This window comes from Molothrus ater, chromosome 2 (assembly GCF_012460135.2).
Source record: "Molothrus ater isolate BHLD 08-10-18 breed brown headed cowbird chromosome 2, BPBGC_Mater_1.1, whole genome shotgun sequence".
NCBI classification, from domain to species: domain Eukaryota; kingdom Metazoa; phylum Chordata; class Aves; order Passeriformes; family Icteridae; genus Molothrus; species Molothrus ater.
Window position 1 is genome coordinate 31,232,057 of NC_050479.2, and position 22,706 is coordinate 31,254,762.

At 39.8% G+C, this 22,706-nt stretch overlaps 1 protein-coding gene across 1 annotated transcript in view; it reads left to right on the forward strand.

The window, feature by feature from the left end:
• Window positions 1-22,706, forward strand: part of AFF3 (ALF transcription elongation factor 3) — a 328,079-nt gene that overhangs the window by 167,374 nt on the left and 137,999 nt on the right. The window lies entirely within an intron of this gene.

Below are 22,706 nucleotides of genomic sequence, written 5' to 3' on the forward strand. Positions count from 1 at the left end.
TCACTTCTGTCACCGCTTACTAAAAACATGGCACGGTTACCGAAATAAGTGAGCACTTAAGGGAAACCCAGACCTTTTATGTCTGCCACTTATTTCCTGATTATCTTCCTGGAGGTCAGGCCCTTAGTTTTGACACTTAATGAATAAAATGCCCACGTTGCAGGAAATGGGATAATGAATTGTGAAAAGACATAATCAGCAATGACTAAATAATTAAGGGAATTGAAATGTAGAGTCATGTGGGAATGTATTAATAATAACATGATTTTTCCATATGCTAAAAAATTCTGTCTGTTTTTAGAAAATCAGTCATCACACATGCTCTGTGGAAAAAAAAAATTAATGTAGACTAATATGAACTGTAATTAGATGTTCTGCTTTTAAACAGCTGAATAAAAGATGAAATCATATAGAAAGTATATTTAGATACAAGCCAGAAAGTAAACTGATTATTATTCATAGTGCTGTTAATAGGAGCTGTAATTTATGCATCTAGTGGGAATCATGTTAGGCAATTAGGAAAGGGAGTCACACTTGACTTCCCTTTATGCATTTACATATTTATATATTTTTCTATATCTTGCCAATGTCTCCGTTTTTTCAGTTACCTTTAATCCACAAAACTGCCTAGAATAAGACCTTTTACACTGAAATTCTCTGTTGGAGCTCAAAAGTTGGCCTTCACTTAGATTAAAGGAAACCACACAAGCTTATCTTTGATCTTATTTGTCCCCTGACACTGGACTTTTGCAGGTCCTCAGTACTACATGAAGAATGGGACTTTTTAATTTTTCTCCACGCTTCACCTTCAAAAGCTTGCAGCAGAAATTATCCTGGCAGTAGAACAGGATTGTGCCTGCTTGTGATCCCCTCTGCCTATGCTACCCTCTCCCTGCTTACCCAGGACCCAGGCACTCAATTGCTTGGTCCCTCTAGTCTGCACCTAACAAATCCTGGAATCCTATAATTCACCACACTCCCAGCATTGAAATCCCAGTGATCTGGATTTTGCTTGTTGGCATTGCTGAGTTCATAGAATATACAATCCACTATGAATATTTAATACTTTCAGAAGTTCAATGCAAGAATGCATTGTGCTTACCTTGAGCAATAACATGGTTAATGTTTTCATCTCAAAGTGTCCTGGTATCTAGTCACAGGCTAATGCAGACTTGCAGCAATCCCATAAAATATGGGTCAGCTGGAGAGGGTCACATCACCAGATATGTTTGAACAGATGGGTGGGCTGAGGTACAGAGAGCTGTTATGGTTTGCTCAAGGTAAAAAAGCAAGTGGCAGAGCAAAGATTAAAATTCAAGGCATTAGATCAGCAAAGGATTAAGTGTCATGTTCATCTGCTTCATTTCCAGACATATATAACATGTATCTCAATTAATCTGCAGATTTGGAAATATTCCAGCGTTTGGAAATATTCAACCCATAACTTTCAAGAAAAGAGGCAGGGAGACATGACAGAGACAGGGAAGGGACAACAAGGGACTACAGGATGGGGTGGACCAGTGAGCCTTCTCCCACAGGGGTTGTGCTGCCACTGGCTTGCAGGGCAGTTTCACAGGTAGCCTGTCCCCATGAGTGTGCAGGACCAATGCAAGGTGATAACCTGAGCCAAGTCCCCACTCCCAGCAGATAAGAAAGAGATTTTCCTCTCTGTGTAATGCTGAACTGAGCCAAACTACCCCATAAGCCTGACACTGGCTGCTACCAGACCTGTCTGAGATGAGTCCTCAATGAGCCTTGTAATACATTACCAGTCCTAAACTTCAGGTCATTGTGCTCTGGCTTTACTTGCCCTGTTTTGCTAAGGCTGTTCTTCTCATCACTTTGCTGGGTGTGATGCTGCAGAAGGAAAGTGAGCCCCCCAAGGCCTGGGGCACTTCCCCACTCTCTCTGTTCCCCCACAAGCCCTTCTAGAGATGAGGGCCTGGTGTCTTGGCACGGCCCTCTGGCTGCAGGGCTTTCATTTTGGCTGTGGACCATCTTTTGTAACTGGGCTGGCGAGGGCAGCCTCTGCTTCTGCTTGGGGCTGGGGCTGCCAGTGCCAGCTGCTCCCCCTCCACCCAGGCTGCAGATTGCCCAGCAACACCTGGCACCTCACCCTCTGACAGTCCCCTCTGTCACCCTGTCCTGTGCAACCATCTTCACAGTACTACTTTTAGCAGGCATTATGCAGTCACGACCCACTCTTTGGCATGCCCTGACACCCTCCTCGCCTCTCCCATTCCAGAGCCAGGAAGCAGGAGGTACTCTGGGAGCAATATCATGTTAAGCTACAAGCCACAGAAGAAAAGAAAAAGCAATAAATGCATTTCTGTGCATTCCAATAATGCTATTTTTTTATCAGACAGAAGGTGATTTTAATTCGCCCCCCATAAATGCATCTCTCTCTCTGCACGGGTCTGGCTCATTGCATTTGTTCTCTGTTGAAGTGTGATGTCTTGGGATGGATCCTGCAGGCTTAAAATAGAAATGTTCCTGCTTGCTGCTGCTGATGTATCATTGGGTAATCATTAAATAAATTCAGTGTTTTACTGCATTAACAAAAACACATGATTGTTTAACAGAGTGTATTACAGAAGATGGAGGCTTTAATGGTCTCTATGGATTTTTAGTTTGTAAGAGTACATTATGGAGCTGTCTTGGTAGGGTGCTGTTTTCATATGTGAAAGAAGTTACTGGCGTTATACATCATTTTTATATCTTGTTGCTAGGCAACATATCATAGTGCAGTTATTGCAAAGGTGTCTGCTTCCTCGTTAAAAATCTTCATGTTGCTCCTTAATTCTGCAAAATTAGCCCTGTTCTTGATCCTACCCTGCTTCCTCAGATATCTTTTGATTGAGGTTTCATCTGTTAAGTTTTGGAGAAATATAACAGGTCTTTTATTAGCTGAATTTGGGGTTGAAGCCTAAAGCATGTGCATTAGTGCTAATCTTTAGTTTCCACCTTCATCACAATCTGTTTTCACGTAGGGAGCCACGCACTTCCATCCACTTGGGATTCAAAATCAGACAAGTAATTTGAGTGGTGGTATATTTAAGATAGGGTTAAAAAAGCAGCAACAACAAAATACAGGGACTACCTAGGGTGTTCTGGGAAACTTATAAAATTCCCTTTCAAACTCATTTCTTCTGCTCTTCAACACAATCTGCAGCTCCTGCTTCAGCATAGTGTTGTTGCAAACTCTAGTGTATTAGCATTTTCAAATCCAGGGACAGTTTTGCCTCAGCTTGGGTCAGGTTGTGCAAGATGTGGGGCTTTACAGGACTGAGCTGACTGCATCACCTCACTTCATTCTCACCTGGAGAAGGCACAACTATTTCAGAAAAATGCAGTTGGTAATAACAGGCGGTATCACTCACAAATATCTTCCACACAACAAAATAACATTTTTTTTTTCTGAGTGCCAGCATTTATTCCCTTCATTACCACTTCTCCCAATCTTCTTTGACTTGGAGAGCTGTCTGCTAGGGCTGTATGTGCTCCCCAGGCACAGAGGTGGCTCTGGCACGTGTACCCCCCAGATGCTTTTGCAGGCTCACGTGGATCCACAGCACATGAAGGGGCTGCCAGCACTAGGCAAGGGGGAACTGGGGGCTTCCACAGACCTCAGCATGCAGCAAATGGCTCTTTATTATCCTCATCCCTCATACCTTTGTTGGTAGTGTATTATAACTCCTTTCATTAACCAAACTTAATGCACTGGCAGTTAGTATACCTACTGTTCATTTTGGGGCAAATGGTACTATTACAATATCTGGTTTTAATTAAGCTGTTCTGGATAAAAGCTGGCATGCTAAAAGCTTTTTTAAATGCTGTTCCTTGGTACACACCCACACAACAACAACCAGTAAGTCAATGGGATTTTGTCTAACATCTCCCTTGGAAGATATAATTTGAGGTGTGGTATCAGGGCAGTTATTTCTACAGGCATGTGCACCAGAGGCAGGGAGAAGTGAAAGAAACATGAAAGAAGTTCATTCTCTTATTCTTTTTAAACTGGAGAAGATTTAAAAATAGGTATAAGACTTATGCTCTAAAGTCTACTTTTTAAAGGATAAATGTGCAAATAATTAATTTATAATTGGACTAATTTCACAATTCTGTGAAATTTTAATAGATAAAATTGCAAATGAAAGAAAAGAAATTGCAAAGGCCAAAATGTTTCACTTCATGATGAATCAATGTACCTTACTAAAAAATACCTGCAAATAATTTTGACAGTGATTTAAAGATGATTAGTTAAAGCTGGTAGTCTGAAATAAATTTATTCCTGCAGATTTCACCCCAGAAACACACTGGATTATTTCTGAATAACCAAATGGCTCCATTTGCACCCTACCTACTTCCCTGTGACTTGCAAGGAAAGGGATAGGGTGGACTCATACTACTCTTCCATTGCTTCTAACCACACAATTTACCTTTAATGTTTGGGCCCCTGGGTGGTCCAACAGCTTTAACTCTGTTCCTCCAACATAATTTGTGAAAACATTAGCACTGCTTTCCCACTAACAATTCCTCTGCTCTGCACCCCTCTCTGATCCTGCTAGAAGTGAGTAATGAATATCCAACCTGACCAGCTTTCCTCCCCTATCTCCCATCAGTTTGAGGAGACATTGTTAAAATGCATGCAACTCACTGTAGTCCAAGAAGTGTTGTCAGTGTCCAGAGGAATCTTCCTTCCATTTCAAAGAAAGGAGTTTGGGGAATCAGCATCACTTTTGGTATCTGTTTATCCATAAAGTCATAATTTTTTTTGAGCAATTTTACCAGTTGATCTCTTGAAACTCCTTTGGTCCATATAGAAATCCCTGCAAATGCAATTGCATCCCCTCATGCCCAATGAACTCAGTTATCAGTCAGAATCACCTTATGGTGGATGATTGTTTCATTCATGGGAAATTTCTAATAGGTAGCTGACTTGGCTTAATCACTTGTCTTTTCTCTGTGCAAAATACAGAGGAGAATTCTCTTTTAACCCATATTCAGATTCAAAAATTAACCAAGACAGTGCCACAGGAAAACAAGAGTACACTTGTGAGCACTGAAAAAGCTGTTGCTTCTCACTCAACAACGCACTCCAGAACAAAACAAGTGGTGAGACTCCAACTCACACACCACATCATTCCCCATGCCTATGTTTCACTGGTTTATAAAAAATTCATCTCTGGTTTCCAATGGCACTGTAGTTCCATGTGTTCCCACTGCTTCAGAAAGGCTGTCCTTGCTGATCATCAGGCCAGATGTGCAGCAGGATTGCCTCTTCTTCCACCTACAACAGTACCTGCCATCATGTTCATGTGCAGGTTGGCAGCTCAGGAGGTGAAGTGGCAGCCTCCTTCTTGGATCAGTGGCAGACATGAAACTGCACACTGCCCCTCACCAGGACTGTGCAGGTGTGACAGGCAACCTTGCCCTCTGCCATTGCACTCATGAAACACTTCATCTGGGGCCTGGGGGACAAGGGAGGGTTTCTAAATTATTGTCAAGTAGACAATGCTTATTTCTGGCATGGTCTGTAAAATACCCTACCCCAAGCAACTCAGCTTTTCAGGGCTCTATAGGGATTTATGGATTAAAAAATAGCTGTGACGGGGAAGAAGGATGTTACCAACTTCTATTTGTTATGCACTTCATTAAAAAACCCTTGATGTTTTACTTCAATAAATTCTTTACTTCCCCACTGACTCTCTAGATGCCTGTAATTCTTAGAACACTCAAATAAACAGGATCAAGACAATTTTGTTTGTCCAGTGTGATGAATCTTCCAGCCCTGCCTGTTGCCTTTCTGTGAATCTTAGTCTCCCAGGACCAGAGCCAAATTTGACACCTGGTGCGAGCCAACACCTGATAGTCCAAGTTCTTTTGGCCAACACTCCTCCAAATATATTAGTGCCAGAACCCTCTACAAAGCTGATCATAAGAATTATATGGACTGGTTTGCTTCACAGTAACTCTCAGTCATGATACATCTTTCTTGTTGGAGCCCAACAGCAGCATCTCACCATTTCATGTCACCATAAGTGGTCTTTCCATTTTTATTTCAGTCTGAGTTATCAGGTAAAAAATAATAAACCAAAACAGAAGGAATGCTGAGCCAGTCAGCATCTTCAACCATGGGACAATTTTTCTGACATCTCCTTTCCTATATTTTCAAACATACATGCCTTGGCCCTTGCTGGTCTTCCCCCATCTTAGTTACTGTGTCTTGGTTAGGATACAGAGGTGAATGATGCCTTTGATAAGCCCACTTGTTAAATGTGCTGTGGTTCTTCTGGGGAAAAAAAAGAAAAGAGCAAATATGCCTAGTAGCACTCAGACTTTAAAAACACTGTTACACAATCTTAGTGTGCTAAAGTCAATTTGGTAGCCAAAATTAGATCATTGTTTTCATGTCTTGTTTCCTTTGTCTGCATCCATCTTGAATTTCATCTCATATTTGGACTGCCAGTGTTTTGGGGCAGGAGCTGCTATTTCAGTGTCTCTGTGGAGCACTTTGTTGAGTGGATCCAGACCAGGACTCAAGAAAAGAACTACATGTTTACACCTCCCATTCACAATTATCATGCAGATTCATGATCCAAAGGCAGATTATTTGCAGGGGCCTTGTGCTCCTAACTGGAAGGGACCCTTCCTCTTAGCATTTCAACAGGGTTTGCAACACCTGATAGGACCCTTTCCTGGAGAATGGGGGAGAGATCCAGAATGTGTTGGTTCACCCCTCTGCTGCTTCATCCTTTGAAATTCAGCTTTGTCTGAAATTGTCTCCTAAGTTCAAAAGATTCTGAGAGGTCCCAAATCCTAGGCTCCTTTGCCAATAATTATGTATCTGTAGCTTTACTTGTCATGAGGCTTTGCCCCCAAAGGCACCTTCACCTTAACTAGGCCATTCCAACTTCAGGCTCTTGCTATGTCTTATGAAGATGCAGAAGTGAATCTGTTGAACTTGTATATCTGGAGGAAAAAAATTATAATCCCTTCACTACCCTAGAGCATTTGTTCTTCTGACAGCTTTCAATAAAGTCCTGACACAATGTAAGTTCATCACTGGAAATGTGTTTAGCTTATGTCATGACCTGCAGATAGTTTTGGAGACTTCTGCAGATTTCACATCCATCTCCAGCTCTATCAGTTCAGCCTTCTACCTGTTTTCTTCCCGAAATCTCAATGCACTCTTAAAAAAAATAAGGTGGTGATATGTCATTTAACGTGTATAGGATTGACACTTCTAAGTGATCCTCCAAAATTGCTCAGATGTCCAGTCTGAAAGGGTTAGAAACCAATTTATTTCTATGGAAAGTTGTCCAAGTAGATTTTGTACTATATTGCTATTTCCCATGAGTATCCTCCAGAAGATACTCTAGGCTTTGGAACCCCTTTTGACTCCATTTGAGGAGGTACATCTTCAACTTCCCACTTCCAGTTGGAAAATCAGAATGCTGATCAACTTGTCTCTCTGTTGCTCTTTGGGTAAGATTTCTCCCCCTGCATCTCTATTTAAAATGCAGTTGTTCATTACCAAGAATTTGTGGTCTCTGTGGCCCAGCATTTGGAAGAGAGGAGCAGCTTCCTTGACACTGGTTTTCCGCAAAAGGTTTTCCACACAAACTCAATGACCCATGTCCCCTCGCTGCTGTCACTGCTGACTTGGAGGCCAGTGCTCTGACACACCTCACTGATAAGGTACCAAGTGGCAAATGCCCTCCCTATCAGAACCTTGCTCTGGAAAGGTTCTGGATGGTGGTGCTGTACCTGGTGCCACCTCAGTCTTGTCCCTGTAGAGGAAGCCAGGGACTCCTGCACTGGAAACTTGCCCCTAGGGCAAAATCTGTGTGGAAGCCCCTCTTCAAAACCACAGTTAATGTCAGGTAATTTACCTTTTTTCCCCCTCAGTCTCTAATTAGACATCCCAATTATGCGGTTTAATCTAATTAAAGTAATGATGCAATTATACAATAATTGATACATAATCGGCATGCAAAAACCTGTGTAAGTATTATTTAACCAAGAGAGTAAATTTTAGATGAACCTTTTCAGTCTCTTAAAAGTATATCATTTTAGCAACCAGCTTGAGGAAGGGATTTTGCCTACTCAAGCATTTATAAATCCTTACTGCCACTAGTAAAATTCCTTTTACTTACTATTTATGGGCATTTAGCTCCCATTGACTTCAATGGGAGTTGTCTCTGAGCACCCACAGACAGAAGTAAAGCTTAGATCCTCCAAAAGGCTCACCACAATTATCTCATCCAAAGATGGCAAAGCGCTATGAAGTCATTTCAGGAATGCCTAATACTGGATTGCCTGCTGCTAGAGATGATAAAAAAATAAAATAAATCTTATTGTAGATTGCAAGAGAAGACAGCTCTATGGTACCTGTACTGGTACTTTCTCAATAAACCTTACCACTTAAGATAATTTTTTTTAATTAACTGCAAATTGCTTTCTCATTATCCAAAATAAATGTGCAAAATGTGCCTATTACATATGTACCACACTTGCAAATATATAAACTAAACCTTAGCTGTGTATCCACCTAAGGTCTGATGCAGCAAAATGATGGTGTGAATGGGGATGCAGGAGTCCTGGTTCTAATGGTATGAGGAAGAACCTGGTTTTCTTCACTCATTTTTCTGAAACAGACAAACTGACAAGCATGTGTTTCATTGTATGAGGATGTTAGCTGTATCTGCAATAGCCAAAGACCCATGTTCTGAAATGACATCAGAGACTTGAGGGCTTGTCTGATAAAAAATAGGATTTCTTCTCATCCCTGGATAATACTTTCTTTAGCCTACTCCCCATCCCCTTTCTGTTGTGCAGTGAACTGTGCACTCTATATAGCTTTTTCCCACCTGTGATGTGGCTGAATATCAGCAATATTTTACCCTTGTTTTGGGAAGCACTGTGGAATTAAACGTGTACATTTCTATAATACTCTCTAAGTAATCCAGCATGCCTGGATGTGTGAAGAAATGAGAATGGCCTGTCCCTTTCTTTGTCTCTGTTGCATAACTCCTGCTTTAAACTAGGTGTGTTGTATTGAGAGATGTTATAAAGTGAGTTTATTCAAAATACCCCAGTATCTGTGTCAGTGGAACTATTTACAAGTAGGGAAATTTCAGAGGAAAATGTAAATGTTCCCTGACAAGCAGTCACTTCAGCTTTTGTTGTTGTTGTCGTTTTTTGCATGATTTGCTGCTAAGGTTCTAGTTTTAAGTGTTACTACCCATGTGTGTGCAAGTATAATTTTGATTTGATACATATTCTTTTTAATGCCAAAATTGCTGAGAAAAGCCTTTTAAATTTGGTTTCAATTCAAATATGATGGGTTTACTGTCAGTATTTAATTGTCAGTATTCATATTGCTAATATAAGTGTTTAATCCTTTTCATGATAGACACTGAAAATACATTTTAAAAAAGCCTACAAATGAACAATTGTTCATTCCTGGTGATACAAATTTGGTTCTACATGCAGAGTCACTGTGAGCCTGCATATACGGCTCACAGTTTCCAAGCTTAAGAAGGAGTCACCGGTGCTTAGGTGACCCTCTGGTCACTGGTAAGGGTCACATAGGGAGACAATTTTTGTCGTCCCAATGTATTTTTTTCCCTCCCACTGTGTGTTTTCAAACTGAATGTAAGAGGACAGACTTGGCTAGGCAGTGTATACAGAAAGTCTCCAGTTCATACTGAGTCCTAGTTCTTTGACCTAAAGGATGCAGTTATTTCAAAGACAAGGGAAAGAAGCCTTTCCTGTGCCTTTCTAAAGTGCAATTCTCTTGTTGATGGGCTACACAACATCAGTAGGTCCATCAGAAAAGACTGCCCAGGGAAGTGGTTGAGACACCATCCCTGGAGATATTTAAGAGATGTGTAGATGTGGCACTTGGGGACCTGGTTTATTGGTGGACTTGGTAGTGCTGGATTAATAGCTGGACTTGATGATCTCAGAGTATTATTTACTCAGAGGTCTTTTCCAAGCTAATCAATTCTGTGATTTAGTAACAGAGATCTGGAGATGGGAAGAAAGCAAGGTAAAGGTAGCTAAAGGGTATGAAAAAATTCAGCAGGCATACTACTGCACAAAAACTCCCAGAACTCTAGCATATTTATATTCCATGGAAAAAGTCAGCATAAAAGCCTGGACATAAATGTCCAGTTATTTCACAGCTCTGCTTACCTCTATGGCTAACAGAAGTCTCATCACTGTAGATTGCAGGCAACGTCATCGTGCTAATTTTTCACTAGTCCTTATTTTTTTAGCAGCAAACTCACCCATATTTATTGTAGGAACTTGAGTTAGAATTTGCCAACAATTTGGGGATTCTGGTAGGCCAGGGGCTGCTGTCTTTGGTCAAGATACAATAACTACCAAAGTACAGCTGATCTCTTATGGCTGAGCATGATTTAAAGGAAAATCTTTGAAAGAAGTATAACTGCCTGAATTACTACTCTTTTATATGTTTTTAAATGAGAATGTAAAGGCCAAGGGCATTTTTTCCTGTTTAATACTATTAAATCCATCATTAAATCTCTCACTGAACACTGGGAGAATTTAATGGTGCCCTCAAGTGCCGATGCTGATGCTTGACTGTGTTAATATTGTTGTATATACAGATACAATAAATAACACTTAGCTAAGGTAGTGTTAGCAACCTTATTGGGTATATCAATACAAATAGCTGCACTAATGAGATTAAGCATCAGAAACCAGTGGCAATGTGAATTGAGGCACTGAGGCTAAAATATGGATAGGGATTCAACACATTGAACCTATCAATAAAACTGAACAGACTCTACTAAAAGCTTTACTGCTAGTTGGCATTAAAGGATTAATTTGAAAGTACAGTTTTTTATCTTTTCTCATCTCACTTTATCACACCCTCTGTCTTAAAACTCCTCTTTTTCTGGTGCACAAGTATTATGAGTGCTTCTATTTGCTGAACAGTCTGCAAAACCCTTGGCAGGTCATGGTGCTTTGCCTTGCTGTAACACAAGCTCCCTTTGGTTGATGTAATCCAGCACTGGAAATGCACTGGGTTTGTACCACTGGTATTTTTTCTGTCTGGTATTCTGAACACAGAGTTGCACTAGTTGAGTCACCTCTAGATCACTGTTTCTTCTCTCCACACTACAAACTACATCCTTTGGATGTAGTTGCCTTGCCCATGCAGATTATTTTAAGCCACCTTCTTGCAGGAACCCCAAATGTTCATTATTATAGTACTTTTTTACCAGTGCAGAGATCTTCAACTGACTCCATTGCTTTTTGAGGGTATTTCAAATTTATGGTTTTATTGCTAGTAGGGAAAAAAGCTTTATGTTGTGGTCTTTCTTCTGATGGGCTTCTCTGTATCCTAAAGCTTAGAAGGATATACCCACTGCTTGTTTTACTAAGAAACTCTTTCAAAGTGAAAAAGAACTGACCTAAAGGACTAAGTTTAATCAACAGGGGTGAAAACCTTGCTTGGGCAGAGAAGTCCCTGAAGGCTTAAATGGATATTAATTGCTACATAGACATTATCTGAACCTTCCCATTTCAATGAATTGCAGTTTGATGCTTCTTATAAAGAGGAATTAAAAGAAATTAATGTTTGCTACCATGAAACAACCTTTTGTGACTCTCAGTATTTTAGATTCCCAATGCTAAGGCAGTTATTTCTATTTCTCTGTACTCTGAAAAATAGGTAACATAATTAAATAGTGGTAAAGATATGTCCTGTTTCCTTTTTCTTTATGTATTACGTTAATTTTTCCACATGATTTCTAAGAGGTTAAAAAAAAGAAAACATATACATCCTCATTTTTTAAATGTCAGCAAAGGAATGGTAATTATATTGTAAAGTGGATAAGTAAATCATGTAGTTAAGAGTTCAAAAATAAACAAACATTTGTAACCATCTTATTTCCTTGCATACCTCTACCATAATGTAGCCTATAATTTCATAATCACCTACTGTTTGCTGGCAAACATATTGAGGAATTTTTTAGAGAGTCATAAAAACTTTTGCTAGCATCATTTTTCATATCATTCTAGCTGTAAAACCAAGCTGTCTGTGGTGAGAGTCTGGTACAGCACCGGCAGAGAATGCCTAGAAATGGTGAGGCAGCCTGACATGCTGTCCCACAAAGGTTTGCTGTGCCCCATACAGGGCCTTCAGTAGTTCAAGTTAAACAGTTAAAAACTGTTTCAAACATCTGCTTATTTTGCTTTCTAATAATTTAATGTGATTTTAGAAAAACCAGATAAATCTAAATGTATTTCATTTTCGTTAAAATGGCTTAAAAATCATTGCTTTTTTTTAATATATGCAAATTTCTTATGCAGACAATGTCTACAATAATGCATAAGATACTGATGTTAATCTATTTCTTAATGAAATAAATGGTGTAATGGATGAAGCCAGAACATGTTTTCAGAGTTGACTGAAGTCTTCAATGTATATTTTCATACCTTGTACTATTTTTTCCATCTGGAACCACAGATTGGCATTGTCACCCTCAGTGCCATTTATGTCAAGACAGGGGTTTTCTTAAGGGACTTTCTGACTCAAGATTCTTTCAACCTTAGTTCCAATTTTATGAGTTGTAACTCATAATAATATTATGGTACTTACAGAGATTATGGGGATGCTGGGATGCCTAATTCAGCTTTGCAGACTACCTTGCAAATGCAAGCCAGTGCATATAATAAGCACAAAATACTGTTTCAGGGCTTAAAACAGACAGAGCTTGAGACATAAGAGTTGTGAGGAACACACTTAATATAAGCACTAGGCAAATGTAAATTGCACAGCTACAGAATGATCCCCTTCACTGCTCCATGGCTGTGTTTGCAGCTAGAGAGAAGCACACACACAAAATGAGCTTTAACAAGAAATGCCAGATTGCCTAGGGACATCTGAGGCAAACAAAGGGGCTCTGCCCGCCTCTGACAGCATTGCAAAGGCCACCCCATGTGTTGCAGGGAGAAATTGTAAGTGCTGTTTCATGCCCATGGAATCTGGAAAATATGGAAACTAAACCTTAAGGCATCAGCACTGGCTCCTGAGCACAGGATGGTGAGCAGAGCTCCCAGCCAGGCGGGCTCCCTGCTTGTGCACAGTGCCCACACAAGGACTCCTGACACACCGTGCTGCTGGCAAGCCTAACACACCGTGCTGCTGGCAAGCCTAACACACATCTCCTGCACAGCAGCAAGAGACTGGCCTCCAGCCCTCTCCCCACTCTTCTAGAGGATGGTCCAGATCTTAGGTCCACTGATGTGCCCCATGCTATCCTTCTGCAGGCCATAGCAAGAGTGTTGGGCAAATGCCTCCATTGTGTTTATCCCAAGGTTTATTGTGGTGCATCAGGAGCTTATGAAATCAAAAGCAGCAGAGGACAAGTATGGACCATAGGTTATTCATACTTCTGTTTCTATGTTTTCTAAAGCACAATGGGACTTGCCTTTCTCACAGTCACTCCTTTTGTGGTCAGTACCTAACATTCACAGGTGAATGCAAATAGTTCACGTGTTTTCTTGACTTACAATGTATTGACAACCCTAAATGCTCAGGATTTTGATGGACTGAAAAATAAACAAGAAAATCACGCTTAGCTACATTTTAGGTGTGAGTCTGAATGGTGTATCTTATCACCCAGGATGACTAGTGCTCTGACCTGTGTGACAAGCCAGATCACTCCAGCCACTCTCCTCTGTCTTGAACCTATTATCTTGTATTTGGCTGAAGCATATAATTTGGAAAAACATCCTTTATCTTATGACTTGAAGAGATGAAGATAGGCATTTCCATAGCACTGCATCCCTGAAGTGAACCACTAGCTCATCAGAAGTTGTTCTTTTTTTCCTACCTTCACCTTGCCATTTGGTTCTTCTATCCATTGCCTTATAATACACACACAAGATGTTTATTGTAACCCTAATGATGTTAGTGATTTTTGTCTTTTTCTATTATTGTGGACTGGCAAGAGTTTCCCCTGACTTTTAAAGTCATCTCTTGAGAGTCCTGTTAAAGGTGTTGAGTAGAAGTTCTGCCTTTCCTGGGGACACTTCACAGTTAGCTCCAAATAGTTTGCTAGAAGTCATGTTACAGGGGGTTTTCCCCCATGAAGATGCTGACACAAATCAAACCTAGTGGCTCTTAGTGTAACAGAGGTGATTTCATCTGTGATCTTCTTTGTTCCTTTTTTTTCACTTCTTCAGAATTCCCAGCATTTCTGAAGAAATGTGTTCAAGGAAATACACTATTACGGCATTGGCATAACCAGTTCTGTTGTGCTACCATATTCAAATGCACCCCGATGAACTGAGCTCTTTGGGCAAGAGTATGAGATGCAGGATATTTGTTGTTAGTTTCCTGTCCTCTGATGATCCCTAACACCTTTCCGGGTCCAGTGTCCCAGTCTATGGTGTTCCTAATTTCTGGACATGAACCTGTCTATGTTCAACTCTGTACACCTCTGTACCCTTAGCTGAACTAGTATCTGTTGCCTTCAGACATCACATTGTGCCACTGTGCTACTTCTAGAATACAAACCAGCAAGATTTAACATCTTTCTGTCAATTCAGATATAGGAGGCACATGATGTAACCTTGAGAACAGATGGCTGAATTCACATACACTGAAGCACACAGTGCTACACTGATTTCTTAATCTCATTCAGAATAAATGACTTGTATATGAACAGATTCCCCAAGTTGTCAGAGCATCATAAACAAAATTGTCTGCTAATTGCAGTCAGCCACATCCATTCAAGGTTGTCCAGGAAGGATTTACAGGCTGCTTTGCCTTGCAGAGCCTCTTTGTTTTATGGCAGGGAAAAGGGAAGGAGGGGCTCTGTCTTGGTGCTCAGCTCTTCAGTCCAAGGCTCCAGCCTGCTGTAATTTTCACCTGTAAATTTACAGATTTAATTTAATTGCATTAAGAAACCACAAGTGCAAAACCTCTTGGAACTATACTTTATAGAGCTACATTTGACAGCATTTTAACGTCTAATACTTTATTTCTGACTTTTTTCTTTTTATGGATTTTTCTTACCCTCTCTATCATCTTTTCACACTGACCAAGTTTTTGTAGTAGCAAAGAACAGAAGCTTCCTTGCGTCTTGTTATGGTTGGCAGCCTTCACAGGTATGTTAGCCAAAAGGCATTCTGGTAGCACTTCAATCCAGAGTACAAGGTACATTTACTTCATGTGGTGTCTGCCCACAACTTGTGCACAGAGCACACAGGCATCACTGTGTTCCCCCTAAGTTCATGGAGGCTGACATGCTCAATCAGTTGGCTGAACAAGCTGAGCTAAAAATACCAATTCATACCCACTGGTGAATCTCCACTGTGGATGCACAAAAGAGCCCTTTGAGTGAGGCCCCAGGCTTCCAGGAACCAAGTAAGTCTTTATGGTACCCCCAGTCCTCTTAAAATGGCTTCAGGGGTATGAAATTGGAATTAAGAACAAATTAGACTAAACCAATGACCTGTTATTTCGTCTTCTGATCAGGGAGTGATCCAGGACCACTAGTGCACCTATCACAAAACTTCCAGCCTCCCACAACATAAGAGAATGGAAAATTTTGTTTAAAAAAAAATAGATTTTTTCCCCCACAAAATTTGCTTCAGTGACCTCCTTGCATTTATCAGTGTATTTTTATCTGAATTGAAGGAGTGTTTGTATTGGAACATTGCATGCATTTGTGGAAAAGATATTTCAGTATTGATAAATATTTACCGTGATGGTATTTCTGTCTTCTCCAAACCACAGATGTTTTCCTTACTAAATGTGCCTGGTTTTTGAGATTTGAGCATTTTTTTCTCTGCTTTTTTGTCTGTATTAATACAATAATCCATCAAAACAAGAGTAAGACCAGTGTCCTGCTATTTTTTTTCAATAGCCTTTGTTTTAACTTCTTGAAATGTTTCCAGAGCAATTCTGAAGCCACTACCATTGCCTAAGAATTAACATGCTTGTTATTACAGTCTCTGAAAATGTCAGCTATATGTGCTTTTTCATTATTATCTGAAATCATGCAGAGATCTGGACCTTGAAGTATCCTAGGTCTTTTCCTCTCCTCTTTTTCCTCCCCCCACTCCCAAGAGGCAGCTATTCATCTTCATTAGCCACTTCTGTTAGCTTGCTGCCAACTGAGACTAGAAAACTAGCTGCATCAGTCTTGCATGGCAATTCAGGAATTAGAATCCATAGTCCTTGGGTGCAGGAGGTTAATGCACTAATAAAGATTGTACCTTGATTAACCACATCATCTCAGCTTGCACAAGCAAGGTTGGTGTTCAGACAGTTTGTTGTATCATATGGCTCAATGCATTCATCTGGAAACATAGCTTCTTAGCTAGGAAGAGATATTCATCTTTGTGACTAAAGGAGAAATTTTACCTTTTTTTTTTTTTCATTCCAGTGAAGAATATTTAAAAAAAAAATAAGGAAGCTGTCTAGTGCTGTTCTGGGATTTACCTGTAAAAGAACACCTTCCTTTCCTAATAAGGGAGGGGAGGGAGGTTTGCCCTAAACTCTGATATGAGAGAGCATGACATGGTTTATAAGCTAGTTACCTTGTTTTTAGAATGAAACCACATTTCTTTTACGTATCCATAACTTCTTCCAGACTTACAGGCTCATTTATTCCCCCCCAAAATGAATAAAAATTTGCAAGCCTCTATGTTAAAGAATTATAATCATACAAATGAAGGACCTAAATAAGTCAGTTTGATAAGTAAGCAGCTGTAGCCTTCTTTTACATTTATCTGTCCTAGATTGCTGAACCTTGACTAAGTGTTGAGGTTATTTTCAGGATGGTTCCACTAAAGCAGAGATAACATATCCAAACAGAAACTTATTGCACTGGCATTTCTGATTTGCTGTAGGGTGAATTGATCCGCAGATCACGTTGCAACTGCTCGTGATTTGGAATGGTTTAGTTCTGTAGATACCAAATATCTGGAGATTTAATGCTGAACACATTCTTTAGTGCTGCAGTCGGCAAAATCTCTTACCTTCTTCCTTTTCATGGGCCAAATTTCTCTTTTTTTCTTCCCGCTCATGGGCATGAGCATGTACACACACACACACAGACACACACAGACACACACACAGAGACTCCCAAGTCCTGTTACTATCAAGCAGTTTCTGCTGATGACCATCTGTGCACATCTGAAGAACCAAGCACAGCAAAAATGGCACAGTCACAAGCTACACAGTTACCTTTATTTCTTTGTTTAGAACAAAAATAAAAAAAATATTCCTTGACAAGCACTTGCCCCTGGATTGCCATGTACCTTTGGACATTATACCAATGAAGTCTAATGAAAGGAATTCATATTACAGAAAGCAGTGAAGCATTTGGAGAGCCTTGGGACTGGTGCCAGAGGGGAAATGTGGTAGAATGTGTTTGCAGCAGATTGCAATGAAAAAAGTGACTCCCTGAAATCATTTTAGCAGGAGTAGGAGAGACAGAAGAACTGCTGACTGAGGTTCAGTGCTGAACTGGCACCCAGCTCAGTGTCCTTCCTGCAATTTCGGCACCATGATAGGGAGCTCACCGGAGTTCCATTATTTCATCCTTCAGTTAGTGGGTGAAGCCATGTGTGCTGCTTATCTCAAGTTTGGAAAGCATTTTGCATCATACATGGCAAATATTAATTATAAATTAAAACCCACCCAAATGAGTGGAGAAAACGTAAGTAAAAAGGAAACAATTGAAGCTGGAAAATTACGAGGTATTTTTTCAGGTGGTGATGGTTCTGAATAACATGTTATCAAAAGGATAATGACCAATAAGAGATGCTCAAATGGAAAGCAGAAAATTATCAGTTGCTCCAAGGAAACTGTGGGGCTGATGAGGAAGTAGAAAAAGAGTTCTAAGTATGGATAAGTGATATCATAAAGAAACAAGATGAAACAGCTTTATCTTTCCATTTTATAGGTGCATATTGGAGGTTTGAGTTAGAAAAGTTGCAGCAATGACAGATACCACAGGAACCAATTTTGAAAAATGAAAATTAGCTTTTCACATGATAGGAACCTTACCAAGGTGAAATACTGCCAGCTTCAACACAGTCCCCAAAAGTTTCAGTGTCTGACTCTTTGCTTTGGATATTTGACACTAAAATCATAGCCATGTTGTCAGCTAGTGGCAAGGAAGCTTCATTGAATTGAAAGGGATATTTGCCAACTGACAGCAGTTAAAAAGGGAGACTCGTGTTAAAAAAAAAAAAAAAAGATAATATTGTGAAGACAGAAGAGTAACTAGATCAGAGGTTCTCAGACTGTGCCTTGTGATCACTTGCTAAAGGGTCTTGGAAAGCTCTGCATTAGTTTTGCATGGCCTTGACTTCCAGCTGAATAAATATATCTAATGCTTCCCTAAAATCTGCATTTCAGTGTAGGCAACTACAAAGACAGATCCTCTCCAGTCCCCCTGAGCTAACCAGCAAGAGTATTTGCAAAGGAAAATTGTGTCTCACAAATCTCCTATAATTCCTGTGACATGTCAGTAGAGCAGTGGATGAAGTTGAGTCAGCTAAAATAATTTTCTAAAGGTGTTTGACAGGGGCCTTTAAGAGGTGCCACAAATATTTCTTAAATCATCATGTCTAGAGAGACAAAATATTATTAATCAAAAATCAGCTAGGTGAGCATAAGTAGAGAGGAGGATTAAACAGTTGGCTTTCTTACTGATCCAGTGATAAGTTCCGGTTTTGGCACTGAGTGAACAGCAAGATTATGCATGTGGTAAGACTTAAAATCTAGATGATACCCATCTCCCTGCTTGTTATTAATTATGATTTTTCTGAATTGGTTCAACCATTCCTGGTATCATGTGCCACACAGCAAGACTGATGACACTAGATAAATAGCATTGCCTTAAATCTAGAGTGACTACTATTATTTACCTCTGCATGGTACTTTTCCTGAAAAATTATCAACAAGCTAGGGTTAAAAGCTCCAAACAAAACACTGCCAAGCAGTCATTAATCCCCAAGAAATGTCTGGTTACTTAATTGTTGCTGCAGAAACTGAACTTGGAGCAAGGATATGCAATACTATAGATTTCTTTATTTGTAGGTTTTCCCTTCAGTGAGAAGAAAAGCCAAGTTGGCATGTTGAGTAAGATTAACTAGGCTTGGACCTTTATAGCTTGTAAAACTGGACATTTATGTATGACTGCTGAAAACTGATTTACTACAGGCAGAGACGAGCAGAGTTGCAGGGTTGTAGAGTTACAGTATGCATGTGAATGAGACCTGCCATCACCACCAGCACCAGCGCAAAACAACATTGCTGCAACTCTCACAAGGAGAAAAGTGTGTTACAGAACAAAGAGAGGGTCCCTGAGCTGCTCCTTGGACTGGTGCATCTGGCTGCAGGAGAAGGAGGGCAGTCATTGTCATCTCAAACAAGCTGTCCTCCAGTTGGGCAGGACATATCCACATATATCATTATCCACATATCGTTATCCACATATATTTTAAGCAGCCTGGTCAGGGCTTCCTTCTTTGATCTAGAAGTCTTTGTTTTCCCCACTTCTGGACCCCAAATGTCTTCTGAGTACTTTCTTTAGTTGGCAGTGTTCAGGCTTTAGGATTAAGTTAATCAGGTTTGAAGAAGACTATAAATTGGTTTTAAATTGGACCATTATCTTGTAGTGGCCGGAACATTTTCTGGTGCCAGGTGTTTCTGACTTATTTTTTGTCTGATTTCTGCTAAAAACGACCCTGCTTTTTTTCCTCTTTCTAATTTCAAAAACCTTTGTGTCAATCAACGTTCTAACACCAATTTGAAGGTGCTAAGTCTCTTAAATACATTTAAATTTTCATCAGTCCTTTTCAAATCGTTTTCAGTCCATCGGGTGCTTTATGGCAGTACTGACAATGCCAAACTTCAAAGGCAGGGAATTTTCCTGAGAAAAGATGTGCATGAAAGTTCACTTTACAATAAAAGTTGAGTTCTTTCTGTTTAGTTAGTTAAATAGTTGCCATTTAGGCTTGCATTTTCAGACATTTCACACTATGTACCAAAAAAAATCTCAGTATAATCATATGTCCCTACTAGTGTTTTGAATCTGTCTCAAATATCTTCAGATAGAGTCTAAAATCCTGAGACTTGGCACACTTGAACATATTCTGGATTTGTTTCTGCTTGATCTTGCAAAGTGTTGACATTTTCTGGACACCTTTATCCTTTCTCCTGATTTTTGAGGCTCTGTTCTTGGCAGCCAGAGGGAGACTCTGCACATAGTTTAATGTTTCTATTTTCAAGAAAACATTATACTACATTTAAATCTTACCACTCCTCAGTGCTGACAGCCTGTTGTTTGGGACATTTTTCATGGTGGCTTTCTGATTCTTTTTTTCCTAATTTTATTTAATTTTATAGTTTTCTGAATTTCAAAGGGTAGAGATAAATAAACAATATATCAACACAGTGTATTATTCACAATAATACACAACTCAGTGTATTATTCTAGTAAATTCACATTCAGATATTCATGATAATGTCAATTATCAACCCTGGCAGATATCAGTAGTCTTACTAAATCTTTGTGTCAGAAAGGGTTACATCAAATTTAAATTATGTAGAAACTTTATTATATACCACAACTGAAAGTAAAGAAGGAGAAGAGAAACTAGTTGGGGGAAAAAAATACCATTAAGGCTGCTTTTTATTGAAGTGTGGATGAGAAATGAAGTTGGAGAAAAGAAGAAATGAAAGATTTTGACATGTCAAAAAAAAAGGTCACCCTTATTTTTAATCAACCCTCTGGTCCTTTCCGTGGATGAAGGCATCATTGTCAGACTTGGGCAGGCAAGGTGGGAGGAAAGAGCTCTGCTGCTGTAACAGATTGGTTTGTGCTGGCACAGAGCAGACTCTTCAGGACACGTCTTCCTGAAGGTGACAGTGGGGTCACCAATTGTGTAACCTGGAAGAACTGCCTCTTGAGCAAATGGCAATCACAAGCACTGAATGGAATATTTCACAAGTAGGATAACTTTAGGTCAAAGCCACCAGATGTTCCCAGTCTGGCTGCCCCCATTCTTCAATTGACAAAGATAACATAAAGAATTGCCCTTTGGAAGAAAGGGACACTTAGTCATTCCCATGTGTTCTTTTGGGTTCAGCACCTCAACTTTTTGTAGGGAAAAACACTTTGGTTGGGAACAGGGTTTTAGCAGTGGAAACAGCTCTAGTCTATGTATGCAACATCACATTTCTCACAAAATAAATGGTCCTCTGAGGGAGAAGTAAGAAAAGCAGGTGTGAAAGTGGTACTTTTTTAGATAACAGACTTAGGGTTAAATATCCACATTGCAAATCTCCTATTTGTCAATTTATAGTCATACACCTTTACTGTTGGAATATTCCTTAATATATAATTCCTTAATCTTTTGCAAACAGTAGCACATATGCCAGATACTTGAGGTAAACAGCAATCTGATTGCCTATGTTTTTTGCTGCCTGAGTTTCAAGAAGTTACTGTATATTAAAAATTGCTATATACTGTTATTGCTGGCACTTATCAGATAAGGAAGTCATAAGATGAATGATCTGCCTCAAAGAAGTGAAAAGCAAAGCAATTCTGATACTGAAACTGCAAACCAGATGATGCTCTGATTAGAGGCATGCACATAGATTACAGAAGTATAATAAATCATGCAACTTTTTAGCCTCAAATAAAATAAAAGAATGCAATTTTTATTAGGAAATAAACTGTTTATCAAGAATGCTTTAAAGGTGACATTTATTGCTAATAAACTGTGTTGAAAGGGCTGGTCCTTTCATTGGCAGAGCAGCCAGAGACTTTCCACTATGTAAAAAATGCAGCAGCTCAGTCCATGCCAGGTCAGGAAGCAGTTCTGTCAGCACTAATGAGGAATGGGCAAGAGACTCACACATGCTTTTTTCAAACAAGAACATTTCTTTTCTCTTTAAAAAGAAATGAGTCATGGAAATATAACTCCAGTATTATTTTGGGAGGCTGTGGATCTCTGCATGGCTCCTTGGAATATCACTGAGAAACAATTCCACAGTCAGTTAATGGTAGCAAAACCCAGCAAAGCATCTGCCAGGCAGGCTCTTGATAGTGTCAGCAATCCCCCTGCCTAAGGCAGGATCTTATTGGCTCTTCAGTTCTTCTAACATACAAACCAACCTTCAGGATTGTCATGCTTGGCACTATTTCTCATATTAATTCTCTTAAGTTACTGTGTACCAAATACTGTGGCTGTTGGTGCTGAAAATGTCAAAGAAACATGTCCATCCCTTAAACTCCTGCACTAGAGAGGAGCAAACTTCTTGTCTGAAGTGTTTCATTAATCCCTTCCCAAAAGCTGCCTTGCTTTGGAGACCAACTCATTCAGACTTGAACCATAACAGTATTGAGCAGGTGCGTCCCTTCTACCTGAAGCTGTGTAAAGGATGACTACATAAAAGTCAGGTCAAGCTACATCTGTCTCTTAGGTACGAAAAAATGTCCCTCAAGACAAAACAGGGAGGAGAAAAAGGTGGAGTGCAGCACTCCTCATCTGGGGCTTGCCACATGTCTGTGTCCTTGCAAGGCACAAACACATTGGAGTTAGGAACTTAACTCCTTCACAATGATAAAGGCAATTTTAGGAATTAACTGCTAGCAAGTGGTAAGCATTTACCATTCTGACCTTGCCTGTGA